The following is a 26,841-nucleotide window of genomic DNA, read 5'->3' on the forward strand; positions in this document are numbered from 1 at the left end:
TAGTTGTAACGTTGTAACAACGTAATAAAAACGTTATCTCGCAACCATGTAGCAACATTATCCTGAAACGTTGTCTAAATGTTGCTGCTACGTTTTCTAAGGTATGTTATATAATTACGTTGTTCTAACGTTTATATTACATTGATTTATAGTCTATATGAATATAAAGGTGTGCGAGAAATATCCCAGCAAACCAGGAAAAGCGGCCCGCCGCAGGCAATGAAGAGGGAGGATAGAGTTGTCATATAGCAGGGGCCGGGCAACCCTCTCAGGAGCCTGCAACTATCCGGTGGGGACTGTTGCGTTCTTCTTTCGTTCCACAGCTCGTTTCACCTCATCATTCCACCATGCTGTTCCTTGCACGCCCCTGCATCTCCTCCTCACTCCACAAACTACCTCACACGCTGCGCCTATCTCTTCCGTGAATATCTTACATACGTCTTCCACCCCTTCCATCTGCTCTAACTCATACCTTTCCAATCTTTCTTCCACTATGGTCTTTTACTCTGCCAGTTTCTCACCGTCTTGCAGTTTCTCCACTCTTCTCACAGGAGCTGTTTCCTCCTGTCTTCCCCATCGTCTCTTCAACCATTTTCTTTGCAGCCTTACCTTGGCCATCACTTGGTGATGGTCCGAGATTCCATTCCCCCACCCTCCACACCCAAAACCTATCAAAACCGACGTATTCTAAAGCAATCTAACCTAATCCGTCTATATCTAGTCGAACTAAACCCAACCCAACCAACTGCCATCTTTCTAGTTCTAGTATTTTCCACGAAGCTCTTATACAATCGTCCAGAGAACGAAATAAACTAAATATATTTGCTGTATTCAGGAAGAAGCATCGTTACTATAAAAGGTACTGCTCGTAAGCAGTTCACGTATAGTCACACTAAACACGAAACGTACAAGCACATAAAGCTGCAGTAAAACAAAGCACAAACATAATATATAAAACAGACGAAAAACGGAACACCAGATACAGAAAATACATGGAACACGAAGCGCGCGCGCGCGCACACACACACACACACACACACACACACACACACACACACACACACACACACACACACACACACACACAAAATCACGTCCACCTCCTGTGATGTTTGACATTGGAAGGACCGACCAACAAAAGACCGCAATGCATAAACCACTTTGACAATGCAGTAAATTTAGACGTTTCGACAGGGACCAAGACTTTTACGAGAGAGTGAAATAGGGAGAGAAAGACTGAAGCCAAAACGTAGGTCACAGAATCAGATGGGAGAAGGGGGTTGTGTTTATAAGGTTTTCTGAGCCTTATTTGTGTATGCTTGATTGACTCTATATTTTTAACTTCACTCCTCGTCCTCGTCCTCGTCCTCGTCATGTCTCCTTCTGCTCCTTCTCCTCCTCCTCCTCCTCATCATCATCATCATCATCATCATCCTCTTTGTACCCCGAGGCTTATCTGAACATGATCCTGATGGATTACAGGCTTACGTAGCGCTTCTCCAGCAGTCCACCATTCTCCTCTCGGGGGAGAGGAAAGAAAGTGAGGAACGTTTGTATAACTGTGAGTATAAAAACAGAGGGACGAAAAGGCTGGCTGGACGAGAAAGAGAAAGAAAAAACCGTAAGGAACTGAAGTTTAATATAAATAATGCGTAGACGAGAAAAAAAAAATGATAATAGGAAAATACGTAAAGGGAAAAGGAAAAGGATATGAAACTTGACTGGAATATGGGAATCGGAAACGAGACTATGAAGTGAGGCTACAAGGAAAGATGAGTCGAAAAAAGAAATTGAGATATATTTAGAAAAGTGAAAGGAAAATGGAGGTTGACCTGAGGAGGACAGTGATATGGTGCACGGATCCCTCTTAACCATATCTAATCTGTACTAATCTCACTAATCCTACCCATATCTAACCTATTTCACCTTCACCTAATCCAAACCACCTCACAATCTCCTCTAACCTCCTCATACCTAACTTAACCAATTCTGACGCAGCCTAACCTCATCTAACCCTACCTAATCCTACCCAGTCTCACTTAACCATACCATACCCGACCTAACCCAACTCAGTCAAGTCTAAAATGACCTAATCCAACCGAACCTAACCCAACCTAACGTAACCAAATAAAACCCAACTCAAAACCTATCAAAACCGACGTATTCTAAAGCATTCTAACCTAATCCGTCTATATCTAGTCGAACTGAACCCAATCCAACCCAAAATTACCTAATCAGACCAAACCCTGCCCAAAGTGACCTAACCTAACATTCGATCGGCTATATAATCATTCGCTAAGAAATTTTGATGCCTGAAAGTTTACGGATGTCACATTCCAAGTTTCGCCTGTTAGTGTACTAGTATAGTATAAGTAGTGTGTGTGTGTGTGTCTGTGTCTGGTTGTGGAATGCTGGAGGGTTTGATAATGTTTGTGTGGTGACTGCTTTATGTGCCTATAGTTACCTCAGCCAGTGAAGATGAAGGAGGTTATGTATTCACCCTTGTCTGTGTCTATCTATCTATCTCTCAATCTGTCTGTCTTTCTATCTGTCTATCTATATGTCTGTCTGTCTGTCTTTCTATCTGTCTGTCTGTCTGTCTTTCTATCTGTCTATCTGTCTGTCTATGGCCAAGATATATCAAAAACTTGCTATCGGCTTTCAATGGAATCTTGTAGGTAGGTGGGCACTGGGTCAAGAGAGAGACTATTCGATTTTTCATTAGATTTTTTCACTATTACGCTTTTGGCTCAATAAAAAGGAAAGTGGAAATCTAGGAATATACTGCACCTTAATGTGAAAATCTGGACAAATTTCTCCATAACAAAATATAAATAAAATTAATATCTTTTTCTTGACTTGAAAACATGAGTTAACTTCGCTTCAGTTTTTTTTTTTTCTGCATCCAGGATCGTACTGTAAGCTGCTTTGGAAATTCTTTACATCTCTTCCTTAGCGATTTAATCAGCACATTACACCACAACACCCTCTTTTATGAGAGAGATGTAAACTCTGCCGATATGAAGCCGATTTTAATAGCTTACAAGAAAATGTTAAGACGTGCTATGCAAAAATAAATAGCTAAGGAAGGGGCACTGAGAAGACTCCCGTGCTTCCTAAAATACTGCCCTGTTTCCAAAAGGCGTATGACACAGAAATTTGACTTAGCTTTTAACATCAGGGGGAGCTGGATGGATGGATGGATGGATGGATGGATGGATGGATGGGGAATCGTGGATCTTTGACTGCTGACCAAGTTCTTGCAGTTCCGTCCGTCCGTCCACCTACCGACAAAAATCATCATCAATATCTTCATTATCATTATTATAATTATCATTATTATTATTATTACCATTATTATCATTATTATAACTACAGTCATCATCATCATCATCATTAAAATTGTTATCATGACTGTAATCATCATCATCATCATTAAAATTGTTATCATGACTGTAATCATCATCATCATCATCATCATCATCATTAAAATTGTTATCATGACTGTAATCATCATCATCATCATCATCATCATCATCATCATCATCACCGTTATCCCAACTCTGTTACCTCGTACTGAAGTTAAATCATCATTATCATCAGCATCAACATCATTTTCACCATCATCAATATCATCCCTCGTGGCTCAGTGTGGCAGAGGGTACTAGCCCCTCGTGGCTCACCAAAGGTGTGTCAGAGGGTGGTGTTCCCTCGTGGCTCACTGTGGCAAAGGTGGGGACACCTCGTGGCTCACCAAAGGGCCTCCTGCCCTTGAGGGGTGTAACTATGGCCGTCGCCAAAAAGCTACTAGGGACTGATTTTTTTATCAGTCCCACTCCACTGCTGTCGATGGTTAGCCCGCCGGTGAGATTGTCTCCGATCCAGGCTCACCTGGTGTCGGGGCAGTTGCGGGGAGACGGGGCACAGGTCAGTGGTGGTTGGGAGACCCTCTTGCCCTGGGTCATTAGCCCCCCCGTTGTCCCTTCCTGGGGTGGTTGGGTGACCCTCTTGCCCTGGGTCATTAGCCCCCCCGTTGTCCCTTCCTGGGGTGGTTGGGTGACCCTCTTGCCCTGGGTCATTAGCCCCCCCGTTGTCCCTTCCTGGGGTGGTTGGGTGACCCTCTTGCCCTGGGTCATTAGCCCCCCCGTTGTCCCTTCCTGGGGTGGTTGGGTGACCCTCTTGCCCTGGGTCATTAGCCCCCCCGTTGTCCCTTCCTGGGGTGGTTGGGTGACCCTCTTGCCCTGGGTCATTAGCCCCCCCGTTGTCCCTTCCTGGGGTGGTTGGGTGACCCTCTTGCCCTGGGTCATTAGCCCCCCCGTTGTCCCTTCCTGGGGTGGTTGGGTGACCCTCTTGCCCTGGGTCATTAGCCCCTCCGTTGTCCCTTCCTGGGGTGGTGGGGTGGTGGTGGCCCGGTGGTAGGGTGGGGGGTGGCGGAGTGGATGGTCCGGCGGCGGGCATTTTATATATATTAATATCTTGAGACTCGGTGGCAGATATAATTAAAAAGGCGCATCTTACGTAGAGGTTAATGGATGATGATGCTATAAGCGATCATTTTCGACAGGTTTTACTCTAGATAATTAAAATCGTCTGACAGTAATATGAACAGAGGCAAAGAGACGTTCTCAAAGTGAAGTGGTTAATGTATAGATAATGATAATGTTTAAGTATATAACACGTAAGTGAAAAGAGTATAGTTAAAATGAAATATACAGTAAAACAAATGTTACCGAGCATGATTGAAATGAGTCTTCTGTCTCGAACTGGAACTCTGTGAACCCTTAAAGCTCCGAATCCCATCAGTCACCCTCTAACCGAGAAAGGGGAGGACGCAGGTGCTGTGTGTATATTAACTCAGTGATAGGATTATAGTGTGTAAACAGCTTCCCCGTCTTCTTGAGGTACAGAAGGGTAAGTGAGGATACTGTTCATTCGTTCTTTGATAGCTACGAGTTCTCTCCGCTGCGCCAAATCGTCTGTATTAATCTGAAAAAGTAAAGATGCCCTGTGGTGTTGATGTGGATGCGCTGGAGGGTGTTGGGAGAGGTACCTTGAGATGGTTTGGCCATGTGGAATGAAGACTGAGAGATTACCTATAGTTCTTCCACCTTAACTTGGCCCAGGTTTTCGCCCCTTTGTAGCTTATTTCATGTAGCTCAGTGGCAGGAAAATATAATACAGTACTACGGTTCTACGTACATTCCTACCATGATGCTTGTTATTTATTTATTTTACGCGTCGTATTCTGGTATTCGTATTGCTACAGCTCAGAACTGAAGACAGAGACAGTAATATTAGGACAAGTTAGAGTGAAAGGAGTATAAGAGAGTGTATGTGAGTTAGGTGGAGAGACGAGTAGTGGGAGACCGAGAATAATGAGGTGGAGGGATGCGGTGGAGAGGTATATGAACGATGCTGGTGTGAGTTGAAGGAGAGGCAGCCTGATGATGCATGACAGGGTAACATGGAGGCAGTTTGTTTGTGGTCACCCCTCCAGAGATTAGTTTTAGATATAAGAAAGAGCACCGAGATATAAATACATCCATAGTAGCGAGTCAATTGATTTTTCTTTTCTGTTGCTCTGTAAGGTCTTCTCTCAGCTTAACATAATCCTGGAGTTTTTGCTTGAATATATATCTTTATTAAACTATGCTGCGTTCAGTGTAGGGTCGGACCTTACAGTCGGAGGGAGAGTGATAGCCAGAATTAACTACCATGCTGACGAGGTGCCAGTGGGAGATGGGTGTCAGTAGGAGGGATGATGCATATGAAAGTGGAGAAATATGAGGGAGAATGAAAGGCAGAATTAACTACCACATGCTGGCAAAGTACATCTGGGAATGGGATGGGTGTGTAGGGAGTGTGATGTTTGTGAAAGTGGAAATATTGTAAAGTATTGGTTATGTTTATGCGTCAGAGTGTATGTCATTGGTAGAAGTAATATGGTGTGAATATATGTAAGTATATATTATCTTTATTGATAGACAGTGGGTGATTCTGTACTTAGGAAATAAGAGGCTTTACGAAATGTTGATATACATATTTAGACACCACGTTATACGTTTAAGTATTTGGGTAGTGTGATGAGTAAGGATGGAGGTTTGGAGGGTGAAGTGCTTGAAAGGGTACAGCAGGGAAGAAAGGTTGCTGGTTCCTTGAAAGCAGTGATAGGAAACAGGGAAGTGAGCATGGAAGTAAAAAAGTTACTACATGACAGTATTGTGATACCAACTCTAACGTACGGATGTGAAGCTTGGACATTGTTGGAAGGACACAAGTCAAGAGTGAGAGCAGTGGAAATGAGTTATTTAAGAGGAGCCTGTGGAGTCACATGGAGAGACAGGCTGACGAATGAGGATATAAAGGAACGTTGTGGTGTGGATGTGGATGTGATAGGAAGCGTTGTGAGGAACACACTGAGGTGGTTTGGCCATGTGGAGAGGATGGAGGGTGAAAGACTGACAAAGAGAGTGTATGTGAGTGAGGTGGAGGGTGGAAGAGGGAGGGGGAGACCGAGGATGAGATGGAGGGATGGGGTGGAGAGGTATATGAGAGAGGGGGGTGTGAGTTGGGAGCAGGGCAGTGAAATGGCGGGGGACTGGGCGACTTGGAGGCGATTTGTTTGTGGCCACCCCAAACGGGATTGAGGCGTCAGGCAATAGATAGATAGATAGATAGTTATGGAGATGGTTTGTGTAATATCCTGCAGACACACACAGCCACACCTCCATACACAGGCACACCTTCATACACAGCCACACCTCCACATACACACACGCACACACACACACACACACACACACACACACACACACACACACACACACACAGAGCCTCTTCCCTTCAGTAGAGCTTCATCCATCTTAGGAGAAATCTCTAGACGCTGGCAGGAGTAGAGGAGACTGTTGACAACCCAGTTACCTGCAGTGTTCACACCTGAGCCAATTATAATAATCAGGTTGTACCAGTTAAATAATAATAATAATAATAATAATAATAATGAGAAGGTGTCATGATGTTGAATAAGTAAAGAATTTTCACTATTCTGTCAGATATTCTGGTCTCATCATTATTACTTCATGTATTATGTTCAACCTTGGATGCTGCCAGTCATTGTTTCAAATGTGGATATCACTTTCACTGACCTTTCCGTATTCTGTATTCCGTCGTTTAAACCTCTCCCACTTACTCTATCGACATATCGAGGAGTTCAGATAACCGTTCCATAACTAAAACATTTACTCTAGGCACTGATGAATGCATGGATGAGAAAAAAGAATATTTCATAAAACTGTTCATAGCACTGGTCGGCTTAAACAGTTAACAGTATTGGAAGCATGTCAGAACAGTGACACCAGACGTTTTAGTATATTGATGATGCCAGGATAGATATATTAGGTCACTGTAACTTGGTAATAATTATGTGTCAGATTTGTAAAGTCTAATAAATACTCATAACAAAATGAATGTAGTCATTAAACTGGCAAATTTTCATGACCTATAAGCATAATATATACCGGAATGCATCGAGTAATAATTTGCGGTAAAATACTGGATTTGGAGAAAATAAATGACAGGGTGGATAGACAAGGATTGTGGAAAGCATTAAGAATATATGGAGTAGATGGGAAGTTGCTGAATGCTGTGAGGGGTATGTATGATGGTGCTAAGGCTGCAGTGCGTGTGGATAGTGAACTGAGTGAAGTTTTCTATTTGAAGACTGGGTTGAAACGGGGATGTGTCATGTCTCCATGGTTGTTCAATCTGTATATGGTTGGCGTTATAAAAGAGATACAAGGTAGGGCAGTGGATGCTGGAGTGGCCCTAGTGAGACAGGGCAGTGTTTCGAAACTCACTGTATTGTTCTTCGCAGATGGTACTATGTTGTTAAGTGAAGACGAAGGGGAGCTGCAAGGCTTCGTGGATGAGTCTGGGAGAGTGTGTGAGAAACGGAATCTAAAGGTACATGTAGGGAAGAATAACGTTATGGTCTTCGAGAGAGGTGAAGTCAGTGAATGTACAGTGAGGCTGAATGATGAGGAAATGGAAACTCTGAGTACGTTTAAGTACTTGGGTAGCGTGATGAGTAAGGATGGAAGTTTGGAGGGTGAAGTGCTTGAAAGGGTACAATAAGGAAGAAAGGTTGCTGGTTCCTTGAGGGCAGTGATAAGGAACAAGGAAATGAGCACGGAAGTGAAAAATTTATTACACGACAGTATTGTGATACCAACTCTAACGTATGGAAGTGAAGCTTCGACGTTGTTGGAGGGACATAAGTCAAGAGCGTGAGCAGTGGAAATGAGTTGTTTGAGAGAAGCCTGTGGAGTCACATAGTGAGACAGACTGGCAAATGAGGATGTGAAGGAGCGTTGTGGTGTGGATGTGGATGTGATAGGAAGCGTTAGGAGAAACACATTGAGGTGATTTGGCCATGTGGAGAGGATGGAGAGTGAGAGACTGAAGAGGTGAGTGTATGCGACTGAGGTGGAGGGGGAGAGAGGGAGGGGAAGGCCAAGGATGAGATGGAGGGATGGAGTGGAGAGGTATATGGGGAAGGGGTGTGTGAAGTGGGAGTAGGGAAGTGAAATGGCGGGGGACAGGGTGACGTGGAGGCGATATGTTTGTGGCCACCCCGTATAAGGGATTAAGGCGGCTGGCAATAGATAGATGGATAGAAAATCCTGCAGTTCACATGCTTCACAAACCATCACTGATATTATGCACCTGTACTGATGTGTTGATTTTACCTGTATGATATCTTAATTAGGAACTCAAAATGTGGCATGCAGGCTAATAAATCTGATCCCTGCTAGTCTTACATTAGTGACCGTCAAAAACTGAGGTCTTTAATTCTCCTTTGGTCTCATAGTTTTAAGATTAAGAACTAAATTAAGACGAAGTATTGAAGGAGTCTGTATTATTTCTGTGTATTTTTTTTTTATGCAAGGAAGAATGAACCCAAGGCCATTTTTCCTGGATACCTCTTTGACTGGTTTCCCTCATTTATTTATACAGTTTTCTTATTTTTTTTTTATTTTCATTACTTTTTTCCTGATGTTCTCTGCGTGTTCCTCTCCGCCAAATTCCTAACAGTAAGTGCTAGCAATACAATATACTAACACTATTTCATTTTTCAGAGAGAAGGAACCAAAGGCTGAACACCAATGCAAGATAGTCAAACAAGCAAGCCAACGTCAAGAACATGCTGTACCTGGACACACAGCGTTAGAAAAATGGAGGTCGAAGGCAGGGGGAGATGCACACCAGAATTTTGGCAATGCAGGTGAGTGATTACAAGACATGTAGTATTTTTCCACATCATTTCATCAACTCCCCCACCTCTCTCTTTCTCTCTCTCTCTCACACACACACACACACACACACACACACACACACACACACACACACACACACACACACACACACACACACACACACATTACATTAACCCTTCCACTACAGTGAGGAGATGGAAGGAGCACTTTGAGGATTTGTTGAATGTAGAGGGTGACAACAGTGCGAGTATAAGTGGTTGGGGAATGGCTGGGAGAAGAAAAGATGAGAGGAGGGAGGAAGAGATCAGTAGGGCGGAAGTAGTGGAAGCAATGAAGAGGATCAAGATGGGAAAGGCCCCAGGGATTGATGAAGTGTGTGGTGAAATGCTGAGGTATGAGGGTGAGATTGTTGTGGAATGGATATGGAAGTTGTGTAGATTGGCTTGGGAAGAGGGAAGGGTTCCAGAGGACTGGAAATCAGGTATAATTGTTCCTTTATACAAAGGAAAAGGGGAGAGAGAAGTACAGTATGTGGTAACCATAGGGGTATTTGCCTTCTTAGTGTGACTGGTAAAATATATGGTAGAATACTCATTGATAGGGTTAGGCATATGACAGAGGAGCTAGTTGGAGAAGAACAAGGGGGATTTAGGAAGGGAAAATGGTGTGTAGATCAGATATTTGTTCTAAGATGTTTAGTGAAGTATCTAGAGAAGGGAAAGAAAGTGTATGCTGCCTTCATGGACTTGGAGAAAGCTTATGACAGAATAGATAGGTAAGGTATGTGGAAGGTATTAAGAATATATGGAGTGGATGGGAAATTGTTGAATGCTGTGAAGAGTATGTACGAAGGAGCTAGGGCTACGGTGCGAGTGGATGGTGAGCTGAGTGAATTTTTTTATCTCAATGTGGGACTGAAACAGGGTTGTGTGATGTCTCCATGGCTGTTTAACATATACATGGATGGGGTTGTAAAGGAGGTGCAAGGTAGGGCAGTGGATGTGGGGGGTGGCTCTAATGAATGAGGGTGAGATTTGGAAGATTCCGGTGTTACTGTTTGCTGATGATACAGTATTGTTGAGTGAAGATGAATGGGAGTTGCAAGGTTTGGTGAATGAATTCGGGACAGTGTGTAGGAGGAGGAAGCTGATAGTTAATCTAAACAAAAGTAAAGTTATGGTGTTTGAGAGGAATGAAGTCACAGAATGTATAGTGAGGTTGGATGGTGAGGATAAGGAGAGTGTGAGTGCATTCAAGTACTTGGGTAGTGTGATGAGTAAGGATGGACCTTTGTGGGATGAAGTGCGTGAAAGGGTACAGCAGGGAAGGAAGGTTGTTGGTTCACTGAAAGCAGTGATGAGAAATAGGGAGGTGAGTATGGAAGTTAAGAAGTCACTGCATGATAGTATTGTGATCCCTACCCTGACGTATGGAAGCGGGGCGTGGACCTTGCAAGAGGGGAACAAGTCAAGATTGAGAGCAGTGGAAATGAGTTACTTGAGAGGAGCATGTGGAGTGACATGGAGGGACAGGTTGACGAATGAAGAAGTGAAGGAACGTTGTGGGGTGGATGTGGATGTGGTTGAGAAGATTAGGAGAAATACACTGAGGTGGTTTGGACATGTGGAGAGAATGGAGAATGAAAGACTGAGTAAGAGGGTGTATGTAGGTGAGGTGGAGGGAGGGAAAGGGAGGGCTAGACCGAGGATGAGGTGGAGGGATGGAGTTGAGAGGTATATGAGGGAGGAGGGGGGGGTGAGTTGGGGGGAGGATAGGCAAATGGTGGGTGACAAAGCGACTTGGAGGCGTTTTGTCTGCAGCCACCCTTTGCGGGGTTAGGGCGTAGGGCTATAGATAGATAGTTAGAGATAGTTTATAAAAGATCCAACGTGCTTGTAACCGTCAGCCTTGGTCACCTAATGGCGGCTCTCCACGCTGCTCGATCTCTGGCATCCTCCCTGTTCATTCCCTTATCCCTGAAGTCACACTCATTTGATATCGTCCCAGGTCTTTTTCGGTCTGCCTCAAGCACCCTTACCCCCGACGTTCACATTTTTCATTTCTCACTGCTAATATTAATAAACTTATCTATCGGTGAAAATGAGAGGGCAAGAGAGGGAGTATGTCTGATGATAAGCAAGAAGTGGAAGGAGAATATAAGAGAGTATGGAACGGTGGGTGCAAGGATTGTATGGGTGAGGATGAAAGTAGGTATACAAGCGTGGGCGATTGTATGTGTGTATGCTCCGACAGAGGACCGAGTGGCAAGAGTGAAAGATGAGTTTTGGGCGAGAGTAGATGCATGTATGGACAAATTTGAGAGGAGCGAGAGAGTGCTTTTGATTGGAGACATGAATGGCAAAGTTGAGAATGTACGAATGGATGGAGTGGTTGGTCAGTGGGGTGTGCCAGCTGAAGTAGATGGGAATGGTAGTGCTCTGGTGGACATCTGTGTTGGTAAGGGGTTGACAATAGCCAACACCTACTTTCGGCATAAGATGATCCACCGGTATACATGGAGAGTAATGAGGAGGATGGATGGTGAACTTGTTGAACGAAAGGCAATGATTGACCATGTGTGTGTCGATGAGCGAATGAAAAGACAAGTGTTGGATGCAAGAGTGTGGAGATGGTGGGGGAATGGAGTCTCGGACCATCACTTAGTGATGGTCAAGATAAAGATGCAAAGAAAATGGTTAAGGAGACGAAGGGGAAGACAGGAGGAAACAGCTCCTGTGGGAAGAGTGGAGAATTTGCAAGATAGTGAGAAAATGGCAGAGTATAAGAGTATAGTGGAAGAAAGATTGGGAAGGTATGAGCTAGAGAAGATGGAAGGGGTGGAAGACCTACAGTAAGATATTCACGGAAGAGATAGGCGCAGCGTGTGAGGTGGTTTGTGGAGTGAGGAGGAGATGCAAGGATGTGCAAGAGACAGCATGGTGGAATGATGAGGTGAAACGAGCCGTGGAACAAAAGAAGAAAGCATATAGTGAATGGTTAGCGAGGAGAGGTAGGGGAGAAGATGAGAGAGAGAAGAGAGAGATATATGTGAGCAGGAGAAGGGAGGTGAATAGACTGGTAGTAGTAGTAATTGATTTCCCCCCCCCCTCTGTTAGAGAAGGTGGGGGGGGGGCTGGGCCACCTCGTAGCCCAGTGCGGTAATGTTCGTTTAGTAGTTACATCGGAGGGGGTTTTGACTTAACTAGGTTGATTAAAAGATGCGGGGTGTTGGATGTGGCGTTATGGATGATGAATGTGGCTATGTTGCTTAGTGTTTGAACAGGTGTGGCGAGAGGGGAGGTGGGTGTTATATCGGGGTCTGGGTAAGCGGCGCCACCTCTGATGGTGGCTGTTGCTCTGCATTTAATTATGTAGTGTAACAGGGGGAAGGGGGCGTCTGTTCTGCAGTAGCTGCAGATTGCGTTTCTGATGTTATTGATTGCTAGATCGCGTGATAAGTAGCCGAGGCGGAGGCGGTGTATGTAGGTGAGAAGTCTGTTGGGTGTATGTGTGGGTAGCGGTATTTGTTTATATTTTGTTGCACTGGCGTACCAGATGGCGGAAGTGGAGCCTTGGTTGACATGGTATTCATGTTCTTGTTTTGTGAGAGTGGGTGTTATCGTTTTTATGTCGTGTTTTGTTTGTGTTATGGTCGGTGGTATGTGTATATCTATCTGTGGGTGCGTAAGGGCGTGTTTGGCTGCACGGTCTGCTCGTTCGTTGCCGTGTATGTTTACATGGCTGGGGATCCAGTGTATCGTGATTGTTCTGCCTGATTGTGCGATGTTGTGTGCTGTGTTGTTTATTGTGGAGATGATGTGTCTGTTGTTGCGGAGTTTTGGACTGTATCATGATGTCGTCGGCATAGATTACTGCACTGACCCCGAAACCCAGGTTTTCACGCGCCACTTTGTTCATTAAAAGATTGAAAAGTAATGGGCTTAGGACTCCTCCATGTGGCGTACCAAGCTCTAGATGCTTTTCCCGGGAGAGTGTCCCTTGGGGTCCACACCTGGGCCCGCCGCCCAAAGAGATAATCCCCCACCCAGTGCAGCAATCTTCCCTTTACCCCCAAGCTAGCTAATTCATATAAAATTACTTCTCCATTGGCCTTATCGAAATCACCCTTGAGGTCAATGAATACCCTGCAGTAGTCAGTATCGCTAGAAAGGCACTTAATGACGGCGTCTTTTGTCCCTTTACCTTTCACAAAGCCATACAGATTCACACGTAGAGACAGTTTAGTATCCTTGGTGAGGGTGGCATAAGCTGGAAGTGTGAGTGTTTCACTATGAGCACTGCAACCGTCACCCAGGACCAAATGTCCTATACCTTTAACAATCTGTATTGTCTTACTTATCTCATTAACAGCACAGTTAAGAGTAAATTGCATAGGCTTATTCGTAGAAAAGCACCACTTATCGTTATTCTTAACAAATACAGGAACAAAGTTTTTAATGACTCTTTTCCTACAAAGCTGAGGCGCAAAGTCCTTGTTGAGGAATGTAGCACTCTCACATGTGCTAGTACTTGACCTCAGCACTGGACTCTGCGGCTCGCACACCAGCAACTGCTGATGAGTGCGGCACTGAGTGAAATCGTCCATAAGCATATAATGTAAGCGATTTTCACTCAGTGCAATGAATTTGGCAGAGGGGACAGTCTGTACATAGACATCTCTGTCAGGGACTTTATAAGGCAAGGAAGTGATCCGGAAGACATCAAAAGTATCTGCCGGGTCACCCTGAACCGGACCATAGTAAGTAGAAGCACACTGAAGAGGGAGTCTTGCGAGGCACTACCTTAACGAGATCCCTATATAACGCAAGGTATTCGGGTCGAGCAGGGAAAAGCAGTCCTGGTCTCATTAAAGAAATATTATTTAAAAGTTCCAGCAATAAGGTATTTGGCACGATGTCCACACTCAGACGAGCTTGCATCATATTCTGTAGGCCTAACTTAATCCTCACATGATCGGCAATGATATCCGACAAAGCTAACTGGAGATTAAGAAAAGCCTCAAATATGCGAGCTTCGCCTTCTAACGCTAGAGTTTTTATGGAGAAGAGCCGAATTACAGCATGTGAAATATTAGCTGCCCGCTGCAATTTAGTAATTGCAGCATGCATATGTGACATGTCTCTTATGGTCGTATTTAGTATTTGGGAGTGAACATTTAACACTCGACGCTCATTCTCGGACATCTGTTCAATTTGACCCAATCTAGTGTGAATTTCGTCCACCTGATTCTGGGTAGCAGTCCCAAATAAAGCATTAGCAATATTGCCAACAAGATCAATTGCGCCTCTAGTTCTACTACCTGACAGTGGTTTATCCGACAACAAATAATTAACAGAGTTCTTTAAGTCATCAAATCTAATTCTAAACTCATGTTGAAATGATTTCAAAGTCTCTCTTAATGACGACACAAGGGTGGATGAGTTGTCCATGTGATCTATATTCCACTGGACAGAGTCAACCAGATCCTGTGCCTCAGTAAGTGGTCGGTATAACTCATCCTGTATTAACAAGACAGGGACAACATAATGATTTCCAGTTGATATAAGTTTGGAGACTGGAGAAGAGATGAGGCCTATTGGAGCAGGTTTCTCAACGTGGGGGTCAATGTGCCTATAGTCTTTCCTGATACTACGACTGCAAGCAGCATAATCTGGAACAAAAATAAAATAGCATGACTAGTAACTTATTCTTTACTTGTCTTCCTGTCAGTGTGTTCTATTGGCCTATCCATAACTAGAGGTAAATCGTCTACTGTTGTGCGTGATCTTAGGCTGTATCTAGGGGCCGACGCAGAGCTGAGGCTGCTAGCCGGGGAGAAACGATCTGGCGCCGGGCCGACCACTTTACTTGGGGACTCCCCTTCTCCACTCGCCTCCTGACTGCTCGCTCCGTTTTCTATCTCGCCTCCATCCTCGCTCTCATTTTCGCTTCTACTTTCATTATCACTTTCATTCCCACTCTGCTGAACTGGGTTGGTAGCACCCATAGAGCTTTGATTTACTGGCGTGTTGGACGATTGTGTCGTACCGCGGCTAGATACCGGAATGGCTGTAAAATCATCTGAGCCGTCCTCGCCATCACCATCATCATCATCATCATCTGTTTCATATACTGGGTATGCCCTACGTACATTCTTATTATCCTTAGTGGTGAGGCAAGATTCGGGGATTACTCGCACACGATCAACATGAAGGGTGGAGACAGCTCCATCCTTCACACGTCGTACTTTAATTACAACATCACTAACACGCTCCGTGACTCTGTATGGTCCTGCATAGAGAGGCTGTAACTTCTTAGCAACTCCCCGTTTAGGAATCGTGCGTACGTACACTCTGTCTCCTGCCTTGATCGGTTTTACTACAGCCTTTTTAGCCCTGTAATTCTCATTCTCGGTACTAGCCCGGTCCAAGTACAATTGACATCTTTGAAATACTTTAGTGGCCATGGCTGCTAGCATATGTTTCGCATCATCTACATTGTAATGAGGTTGAGTCTCATAGCGTTTCATAGGGTACTTGTGGGTCTCTCAGTTACAACAGGAAATAGGGCGAGTCCCTGATCGACCTATTATACCCTGAATTATAAGCCATGCATTCCAAATGTATCATTCGGTGCCAATGGTTTGCATTACTGTCGATCATCGTACGTAAGATCTTAATGACAGTTCCGTTCACTCTTTCTACTAATCCATTCGCAGAAGGGTGATACGGAGTCGTAGTGACGTGCTTCAATTTCAATATTTCCGCAATGCCGCGCAAGGTAGCATTCACGAACTCTGTTCCTTGGTCCGTGACCAATTGTTGAGGAGTTCCGTGAACGCAAACAACTCGCTCTACAAACACACGAGCTACCTCTTCCGCCGTCTTTGTTTTCAAAGACCTCTTAGAGGTAATGCACTGTGAGCAGTGCCGACACAAGTTTGTGATATCCTTGACCATAGTTGGCCAATATGCAAATCTTTTGGCGCGCGCAATAGTTACCTTGGCCCCACCATGTCCTGACAGTATCAAATGATGGGCTAAGTGTAGGGCTGCTGGCACACTTTGTTCAGGTACAACCACCTGTAATACATCATTGTCCTCGTACGCACGAGGCTCGGTCCTATACAACAGGCCATCCTGGCGGAGAGAGAACTGTTCAACCGAGGCAGCCAGTTTGGGGGCCTGAGGGACTTCTCCGCGAAGATACCGCTTCAATGATCCCCAAACCGGATGCGCATCTTGTTGCTTCCGCAGTTCGTCAAGATTCCAGCTAACAGTGTCTGTATCGGTCACGCCCCTCGTAACAGCTATAAGTTCTATATCTTCGTCTTGCTCTCTGCGAAGACGTGACAAGGCGTCAGCCACTCGATTCTGGTGTCCTGGCAGGTAGGATACCCCTAAGTCGTATTCGGCAACCTGTATCTGCCATCTAGCTATTCTGTCAGAAGGCTCCTTCACATTAAAGAGCCACGTGAGGGGTCGGTGATCCGTCTGCACAATCACTTCGTATCCCAAGACAAGAGGCCGATTTATCCGCAATCCGTACACAATACTTAAGGCTTCTTGCTCGATAGTGGCATAATTAAGCTCAGCTTTATTTAATGCTCTACTAAAATATGTCAACGGTCTAAGGTGTCCATCCTCATCTTCCTGTTGTAATACCCCACCTATCGCAGTACCACTCGCGTCAGTTGTCAGATAGAATGGTTTATCAAAGGAGGGAAACTTGAGTACGATGTCGTCAGTAAGCTTACTTTTCAGACTTCTAAAAGCTTGATCAGCCTCATCGTTCCACTCGATTTTTTGTTTACTGTTTTTCACTTCCTTCTTTCCACGAGTCAATTTTGTGAGAGGCAGAGCAATCTTAGCATAGTCACTTACGAATCTACGGTAATAATTAACTAACCCTAAGAAAGATTGGAGTTCCTTCAGTGTCTTAGGAACAGCAATTTCCCTTATGGCTCGGACTTTATCCGGTTGGAGCCGCAAGCCTTCCGCAGAAATTGTGTGTCCGAGGTAAGACACTTCATCTTTGAAAAAACTGCACTTCTCTAACTTAAGAGTAAGTTGAACTTCCTTAAGTCTGGCAAGGACCTCATCTAGGTTCTGTACATGTGAATCAAAATCCTCACCATAGACAATTATGTCATCCAGGTAAGTATGACTGATACGCCCTGTCAGTCCTATCAGGACTTCGTTAACGATCCTTTGGAACGCAGCAGGGGCATCTTTTAAGCCAAACGGTAGACTATTATATTCCCAGTGACCGTCTGGTGAGGAAAATGCGGTCAGCGGTCGTGACGCCTCATCCAGAGGGATCTGATGGTATCCTTGCCTCAAATCCAAGCTACTGAATACAGTATTTTCTCCTAACTGGGAAAGAATTTGTGCAATGTTTGGCAATGGGAAGGGGTCTGATGTAATCTGCTTATTCAAATGGCGAAAATCGAGACAAATTCTTAGTCCACCATCCTTCTTGGCCACCGGGACCAAGAGTGAACAATATGGTGATCTAGAAGGACGTATTATATTTTGCTCCCTTAGTTCATTTAGCTGTTGCCTAAGAGTATCGTGATACTTAACCGGTACCTTATAAGGACGACGGTTTACAACCGGTCCTGTTGCACAGATGTGATGGAGGAAATAAGGTGTAATATTCAGTGGTTCATCAGGCAAGGCAAACACTTGAGGATGCTTTCGCACTAGACGTTTGAGAGCATCATTCTCCTTAGTCTCCGGTGGACATAACTCATCTACTTTTAGAAAGAGCTTAGTTAATCTCCCTTCTCCCTGTGTCACACCAGTTATTTGCCCTTGCTCATCCTCCTGATTCTCGTCCCACATTATCTCCTCAAACGGTTCTATTGTCCCCACCCTGTACCTGCCAGATATACTGACCCGGTCAGGGGTGGCGTTAGTGTAGGCAACATAAACCCTGGACTTTCCTCCCGCCTCGCCCGGGACCATCTGTACAATCCCTGGCCACAGCATAGCAGCGAAAGTACTACCAGGATTAGGTGAGAATAACCCAAAGGACCATCCTGAAATTTCAGTCTCTAACGAGATCATTCCACTTGTGAACGGATCAATCACGACTGTCTCACTCGTCATACAACGCCCAGAGATATACTCCTGGTCATCTGATAAGCCGGTTTCAACTACATGCAAGGAGGAAGCACCATCTATGCGAAGATTCTCCTCTCCCGACTGTAATTCTACCTTCTCCCCATCGATCTCTATGCACAACGGATCTGGTGTAATACATATATTCCGAGCGAAAATAAAATCGGAACCTAGAATCACTGAAACAGTACACGGTAAGTTCCTCACCACTACTAATTCACTCTCGTAGGTGTGACCAGCCAACCCTATTGGCAGGCTAACCACTCCTACCACCTCAAGCTCATTACCACTTGCGGATACTAACCTTCGTCCTTGATACGGTCTGAGCTCAGGCTTGGTCTCACCCAAATTTTCATAGATTCCTTGATTAATGAGCGATCGACATGCTCCGGTATCCAAGAGCATGGGGCAATCCCTCATTTCACCACACGCCCCCATAATCATCACCAGATCCGTCCCGTTCCCCAAGATCATGATTTTTAGTCGATTTTTTTTTTTTTTCCCTTAAGACGTGCCGAACATTGGTCAGGACAATAAGTTCTATTTTTACAGTGATCACACCATGGTCTTTGACCTGGGTTTTCTACTTTAGCAAAACAGTGTTTCGCCAAGTGCCCTTGTCTGCCACAACGGAAGCAACGGAACTTCTTTCGTTCTTCTGGTGTTAACGTATGGTACTGGCCTCTCGAGAGTGGGTTAGGCGCGCGACAGGTACGTGCTCGATGGCCCGCCTCACCGCACCTATTACAGTTGGTTGGGGCATCCCCCGTGGATTTTCCAGTGCCTGTTTTTTCTTTTGGAACCTTGGCCTCTTTTGACTCTACACTTACATGTGCAACTACATCCCTTCTCTTTTCTTTTGCTACATTTACATCTGCCAACGACGAGTGACTTCGTTGTGCCCACTCAATGGCTTTACTCACAACTTTATCAAGGGCATCGACAGGGCCTGTAAACTCTTGCTGGTCAAGTGTTGCTCCATACTGGGCAGGGAATACGTCGAGAAAGTTGTCCAAAGCATGGTACAAGGAACAGTCATAGTACCGAGGCTGCAGAGTTCCAATGCGTTTAGCTATACTAGTCAATTGCAGCCAGTATTCAACCAACCGTTCGCCAGGATTACGACGCGCATGTTTTAACGCATGAAATGTAGGTTGGAGAGTTTGTTCTGGGGACAGCAGCGTTGTGAGAATAGATTTAAACCGGTCCCAATCATCATTGGCCCTGATAATAAGGTCCTCAATGCTGTCATGTACCCCACCTAGAGTGTACTCCCGGACCACATCAAAGCAACCGGCAATAGTCCACCTAGGTCCCGTAGTCTTACTCTCTATGTCCTGAAGTCATTTGCTAAGGTCTGTTTCTAAGATGACACCAGGATATTCAGGTAATGTGGCAGTTCTACTTGCAGCAAAGCTCTTTAACCCTTTAACGCGGTAGACAGCATCCTTAGCATTATCGGCAATAGCCTGCGATAGTTGGTCGGACAGGGTAGCGATCCCTGCTGCAGCTGCAGCATCAGCCATTTCGAACAGTACTTCGTCTGAGTCTGTGTCTGAATCAAAGTAATGAGCAAAGGAAATTTCGTCTGAACCACTGTAAGAACTAGAGTCGCTACTGAATTCCATACACGAGTGTAAGAACCTAGGTGTGGGACCGCTTAACTCAAAAGTTTAATTAAGCCTTAAATATCCCATTAAGCTGTCACCATTGTCGTGTCCTCCACTCTCTACTTACCCGAGGTATGTTTCGTACTCAGTCTCGCCAAGTACGGTGAATGGCCGCCACTAATGAGTATTGATAGCGTGTGACAGTAGCAGCGGAGAGTGTGGAGACAAGCCCAGAAGGGACCTGTAACCTCGTAGGTTAGGGCAACAAGATATTAAATACCCCTTTCTGCCCCAGACTCCCTCCTTGGCTTCCCAAAAATTAACAGTTCCACACTAAGGTTACAAAACACAGAAACAATTTTTACTTTAATTTTTAACAATCTGCTACAAAGTATTTACACTACTTCAGAACAAATTACACAGTTATAACATTAACTTATTATCCCGAGTCTCATCTCGACGCAAGGGAAATTTCAATCACTTATTTACGACTTGACAGCAAGTAAGTACTTGACTTGATAGCCATATAAGGCTTCAGTCTACTTATTAAAGACTAGACGTCCATCCATGAGTGACAGAGGTTCACTTAAACGTTATAGTTCTTACTCTAAGTTAACTCTACTACTTAATTAATATTCGCCACGACCTGGAGCATACGCGTCAAATAATATTGCTGGTTTTTCCGAGTAGAGACTGCCGGTACTTCACTCTAACGGCACTTACATACCTTGCGTTACTTTCCCGCAAGACTGTTCTTCACTGCTTCTACTCACCAGTACCGCGAAGCCCATGGTCGTGGCTGTTCTGGCCGTCTGTCCCAGCTGAACACAAGACAATCCTGTCTGACTCCTCAAGCTACCCCATTGATAGTGATGGGCGTTAAAGTCTCCCAACGCTAACTTATTCCCAGGTAGATGTTCAACTAGTGAATTTAAAGCATCACTATCAATGGGGCCATGTGGAGTACAGTACAGAGAGCAAATAGATAGATAAGTGTTATTAAATTTTACTCTGCACGCGACTGCTTCCAGAGTAGAATTTAGAATCACTTCCGTTTGTGGGTGTGATTTGTGGGTGTATATGGCGATTCCGTGACCTTCATATCTTCTATACGAGTGGTAGTGTTTTAACTGTGGAGGATCAGGGTGATCCTCCAGGCGCGTCTCTTGTAAACAAATAACGTCTGGCCTGTGTATTGACAGCAAGATTGCTATATTGTGTAACTTATTCCCGACACCTCTACAATTCCACTGTAATACAGTGAAAGCGACGGTTTAAGATTTACGAGGGTGGCCAGTGCTCTTAGTGTTTTTATGCCGCCCGCCACCAGGCGAGTGGCTACCGGGGGACCTTTCCCGGTGCTTGCTCGTGGAGATCTCCATATTCTCGTCAATAACAAGGCTCCCAGAATCCATCGGGGAAGAGCTATTCATTCTCTCGCTCGCTGGACTAGGAGCAGGAAGGACATGAGGACGTGACTGTTTGGTGAGGGTGGTCAAGTTAATTTTATCTGACTTGTCAGGCTTCTGTTTTGGCCGCACTGACTACGAAGGAGCAGGGGCAGCCTGAGAGTATGAAGTGGCAACAGGGATGTCTGTCAGAGAGTTGGAACGTACAGGAGGCTTAGACCGAGAGGTAGGGCGTGGGGCATGAGGAGCGAATGTAAGGTCAGTCTGTGTCTCAACGGTGCACATCACGGGACGGGACACAACCGCCGATGCATAGGAGATATTAGGCTTGGGAGTTGCATCCAACTCCTTCACCTTCTTCCTTGCATCGTAAAAGGAAATGCCCTCAGTTGCCTTCACTGTGCAGACCTCTTTCTCCTCCTTCCACTTGGGACAAGCCCTTGAGGAAGTGAAGTGAGCATCCTTGCAGTGAAAGCAGCACTCAGTCTCGGATGTACAGTTATCAGCAGAGTGACCTACAGTCGCGCACTTAATTGCCACACACGATGTTGGAAGCCCGACAAGCCTTTTCGTGGTGTCCATAGAGTTGACACTTTGCACAACGAAGGGGGTTCGGGATGTATGGTCTGACATTTACTATTTCATATCCAACTTTCACATTGGTTGGGAGAGATACCTTTCCAAAAGTCAAAAAAACTGTTGCGGTCTTCGTCCTTATGCCTTCCGAAAATCTTGTGATGAATCTGGCCTCTATTACATCTTGTTAAGCAAGTTCCTGTACGATTTCTTCCTCCTCCATAAGCACAAGATCCCTGCAGGTGATAACACCCTTGCAGGAATTCATGGCGTGCGGGATCGTTTTTTGGACATCGTGACAGTGGAACTTCCTCAGTTTAAGCAAATCCTTGACCTGAGCTGAATTCTTGGTTTTTACGAGAAGGTCTCCACTCGCAAGTTTTTTCACTTGTTCCACCTCTCCTGCACACCCATCAATCACCTTCTTGATGATGAAGGGATTGAGGCTGGACAGGGGAGTGGAACTAACCGTATGAATCATGACAAACTCGGCGTTGTGTATGTTAATGTCAAGACGGGTACGTGTCTGGGGCCGTTCAGTCTGGGGGCAGTCCGTCCGTGCAGCAGTCGCGGGGGTCGGTCAGGACTACCTCCCCCCCTGAAGGGGGGGGGAGGCAGTAGTGGCGTCCGCCATAGTTACCACTTCCCCCTCACGGGGGAAGTGGGAAGAAAGAGAAAAACAACCAAGGGAGAAATTGCCCGGGGAAAACACACCTAGTCTGAGATTACCCTCTCAAACCACTCTCGGGAGGACGCCCCTGTGTGTCACTCACCCCAGAGCGATCAGTGGGGGGTACACTCCAGAGGTGAGTAAGCAAAGGCAATCTCAGTAATTAGATATAGACACCTACTATATCTACTAAGGCCAGGGAGGAAAATGAGGTCTAGCTAACCTAACTTTATTGAAAAACGCTCTAGTGGCGAGTAAAAGGAAAAAGCTAACGCCGGTGAGGCAACCCTGCAGCTAGAGGAGAGCTCAGAAACACGTCTTCCTTCTCCACGACCATTCATCAAAGTCGCCTGAGTGTGAGTGTCGCCGTGACCAGGTGACTGTGTCAAGTGTCGCTATCTGCACCCTGTCTTATTTATAGTAATATTTCCCCTACAGACTCCCAATCTTGTTTATCCCCTTTGTGATCAGTTCAGTGTGTATCCTGCCTAAAAGTGACACATAGACAATACCATATATAATTCAAGATATCCCTGTATGAGCATTGTAGTGTGTACTGAGTGTAACTATATTTTGTGGTGCTGAATGTTAACTCTGTGTCTCTGTTCCCCTGTATCTCAAATATCACTCTGTGTTGTATTGTAACGGTTAGAATTAAGGTTATAGATGTGTTAAGGTGTACTGCCTGGTTTTTATGTCCTGTTCCTTTGTTGGTGCTTTACTTCCGGTCTAGAAAGAGGACCCCGCTTCAGTCGCTAGTGTTTTTAGGACGAGAAGTCGCCTTAAAAACACCAGCATAACACTGGTGGCAAGCGGTGGTTCTGGATCCGAGTAAAAGCACGGAGGAACGATAAAAGGAAACTTGTACAATGGCAGCCAAACATCACATTCAATTGCCGAAATTCAACCCGGACCAATGTAACATTGATGAGTACTTGGATATGGTTAAACCCCTCTTAGACATAGGGTTCGACTCAGACAAAGAAAAGATTGCAGTCACATTACCTAACCTGGGTAAAATAATCGCCACTGTCACTCCGAAAATCGTCCCGAGACTAAAATGGGATCAATTCAAACAAATTGTGAAACAGGCAGCGACGCCATCTCTGGGCACAGTTGTAGCCTTATCGCAACTAGACGCCCTCACATACGACGGAAGCCTCGATGACACCTTCATCCAGGCTAGGCGGCTCGTCACCGCTGCGTACCCGGGCACAGACGCAAAAACCCGGGAACAACTCATATTCCACAAACTCCTCAGGACCCTCCCCGGTTTCATTAAAAACCACTTCATAATACATGAACCGACGGGAGACCTGGATAAAGAAATCAACCTAATAAGGCGCCTTCTAGCCGTCCACTCCTCCCCCAAACGCATCGGCAACATCAAGCAATTCCCCACGGATCTCATCCCTGTAAATCCGTGGGAATTTTCTCCTTGCTGCCCTGAGTGCCCAATCCACGACATTCGTGAACAGCTAAAAGTTGCCCGCCGCAGCAAAACAACACAAGAGCGCTTACAAGCCTCCCCACCATACGCGGATTGCCGTAAGCCTCAAAGCAGGAATGCAAGACGAGGAAGGCACAGAAGGCGCCCCCGCATCCCACCGTAATGACGAGGGCCACCTCACATCTCCCCCAGTCCACGACAGGGGGAAACGTCATCTTTCCTTTTCCTTTCCTCTCACTATCTCTTCTATTTTGCCCTCCCCTATTCCTACCCCTATTCCTAACCTTCCCACCTCACACACCACTTTCTCCACTACTACCGCCTCCCCCCTTCCTATTCCTCCCCAACACAAAGCCTGCCTCCCCCTTCACAGACCTCCTAGAACCCTTACCTCATCTTCCCCTAACCTACTTCCCAAAACCGCCTCCTGTCTACTCCCTCCCACCTACCACCTCACACCACCCGCCACCATCACTTCCCCGCCACTCATTTTTCCCGCCAACACAGCCAACTCATTCGCCTTCCCTATCACACCATCCTCCTCCTCACTCTCACCTGCCTCTCTTTCCTCGCTCACCTCCCGCACCCCACCCTCAACCTCACCATACCCACAAACCCCTTCCCCCACTTCACCCTTACCTGACCCACCACCACCTTCCTCCGATTCTGATCCTTCACCAACCTTACCTCCGCCTGCATCTCCTCCGGCTACCCCACCTCCTCCAACCCACCACTCTCAATCAGCGCCCGCTACGCCCACCACCAACACTGCACCACACCACCCATCACCAACTCCCACCTTCACCGCCGCGGAAACAACCACCACCACCGTACCACCACAACCAGAGACGAAAATTGAGAGGGTGCTATAGCGCCACCACGACCGCCCACCTGTCAGAATCCGAGGGACCCCCCACCTTCTCCGCCTCCTACGCCGGACTGACCACCCATCCTCCCTCCGGCTCACTCTCAACCCCCATCAGGAGCCTAACACCTTCACCACCCACTGGGTCAGCCTCCTCCAACACCTCACCCCGGCCCACCAGACATCCACCTCCACCACCTACCACCTCCAGTCGCGGGGTCGTGACTTTTACAAAGCGGAGGGTGGTAAAATGCCCGCCGTGCTCGCCGCCGGACCTCCCACCTCACCACCCCCCACCCCACCCCACCACCGGGCTGCCAACGCACCACCACCCCAGGAGGATACAACATTGGGGTTAGTGACCCCGATCAAGAGGGTCACCAGGACGTTACAGTCCTGAGCCCCTGTCCCCCGCAACCGCCCCAACACCAGGTGACCAGGGAAAGGCAACTACCTTGCGGGCGGGACAACCATCGTCAGAAAAGGGGTGGGACTGAACTAGCTTCAGTCCCAGGTAACACCGTATTGACGGCAATTGTTACACCCTCTAGGGCAGGAGGCCCAAGACTACGGCCTAATAAAGTGTACGAGGGTAAGGCGACCCAAGGCTCCGGCCTTAGTACACCCCAGAGAGAGAGTTGCCCCAGTGCATCCCTCTCCTGCTGTTCTCCCCTACAGGAGCAACACCGCGCCGACAGTCTCTATATGTGGCGGGGAAGGAGCGGCCTTGTACGCCCTTCAGTTGCTTCTGGTAGGAAAGATCAGCTCCCGGCTACGGCCAGAGTACGTACCAGGGAAAAGAGCCCCTGCTATCGTACGTGTAGCTTTTCCCTACTACGGGAGCAACACCGCGCCACATTAACACTTTTTTCGATTTTCATCTTTCTTCCTCCAGACGATTTTCTTCAACTCTGGAGAGAAATTTCGTACTGGAGGGGTTAGATACAGTCACCATCAACCCCTTTACTACGAGGGGATCTCCTAAGCTGAATAAAATCGTCCGGTTACCTAGAACAAAGTAACTAAGTCATTCTCTGTCTGAAGGGGTTATTGTGTCTGTCCCATCATCCCGAGAGGGTTTCTTTAAGCTCCAGGAAATCGTCTAAAGGTAGCAGTGTAAACATGACGTCAGAGCTTGGTCTAGGCGCCACAAATCGAGTCCCGGAGGTGAACAAAGGTTTTTATATCATATAGACGTTTTATATTTTATATTTTGCAACTTTCAGAGGCATTTACTCAGCTTTAGGAGTCTTATGGATAGGCTTAATCAAACGTATCGAACCTCCCATGTTAGAAAAAATAGCTTACAGAAATACGTCCTCTTACTGAAGGGACGGAATGGGCAGATCGAGTGACTAAGATATTGAATTATGTATAAGACTGGTTTTGTTGTTATTTCTATTATTATTATTATTATTTCAGGCAAATGTCCCAGGCTTCTAGACTGGCTGACTAGCGAATGTTATTAAGTCTCCCGTGGCTCCGTGCTCCTTCCACTCAAGAGCCTGCACTTCACGCATTCCACGCACAAGATGGCGCCACCGCTGCATTCTTGCGAAGACGAGAGGTCAAGAGGACGACACTTGCTTTTTGTTTGTTTGTTTACTGTAATTGTTTAAAGTTGTGATCCCTCCAACTTGAATGCTCAGTTGTAACTATAGATAACTAGAATACGATGCTAGTCACGAAGAAGGGCTATGAAAAGATACAGAGCTCGTAGTATTGGCTGGATGAATCACTCTTGCGTGATAATCAAAGACGGTGAATAAAACCCACACTTGTAGACGAAGAATATAATTACCAAACAGTTTCGGTGGACACTGCCACCATCTTCAGTGGTCAAGATAGTGAGAGGGAGTGA

The sequence above is a fragment of the Coenobita brevimanus genome, chromosome 73, assembly GCF_032717465.1.
Source record: "Coenobita brevimanus isolate Jiangsu-jjx chromosome 73, ASM3271746v2, whole genome shotgun sequence".
Taxonomy (NCBI): domain Eukaryota; kingdom Metazoa; phylum Arthropoda; class Malacostraca; order Decapoda; family Coenobitidae; genus Coenobita; species Coenobita brevimanus.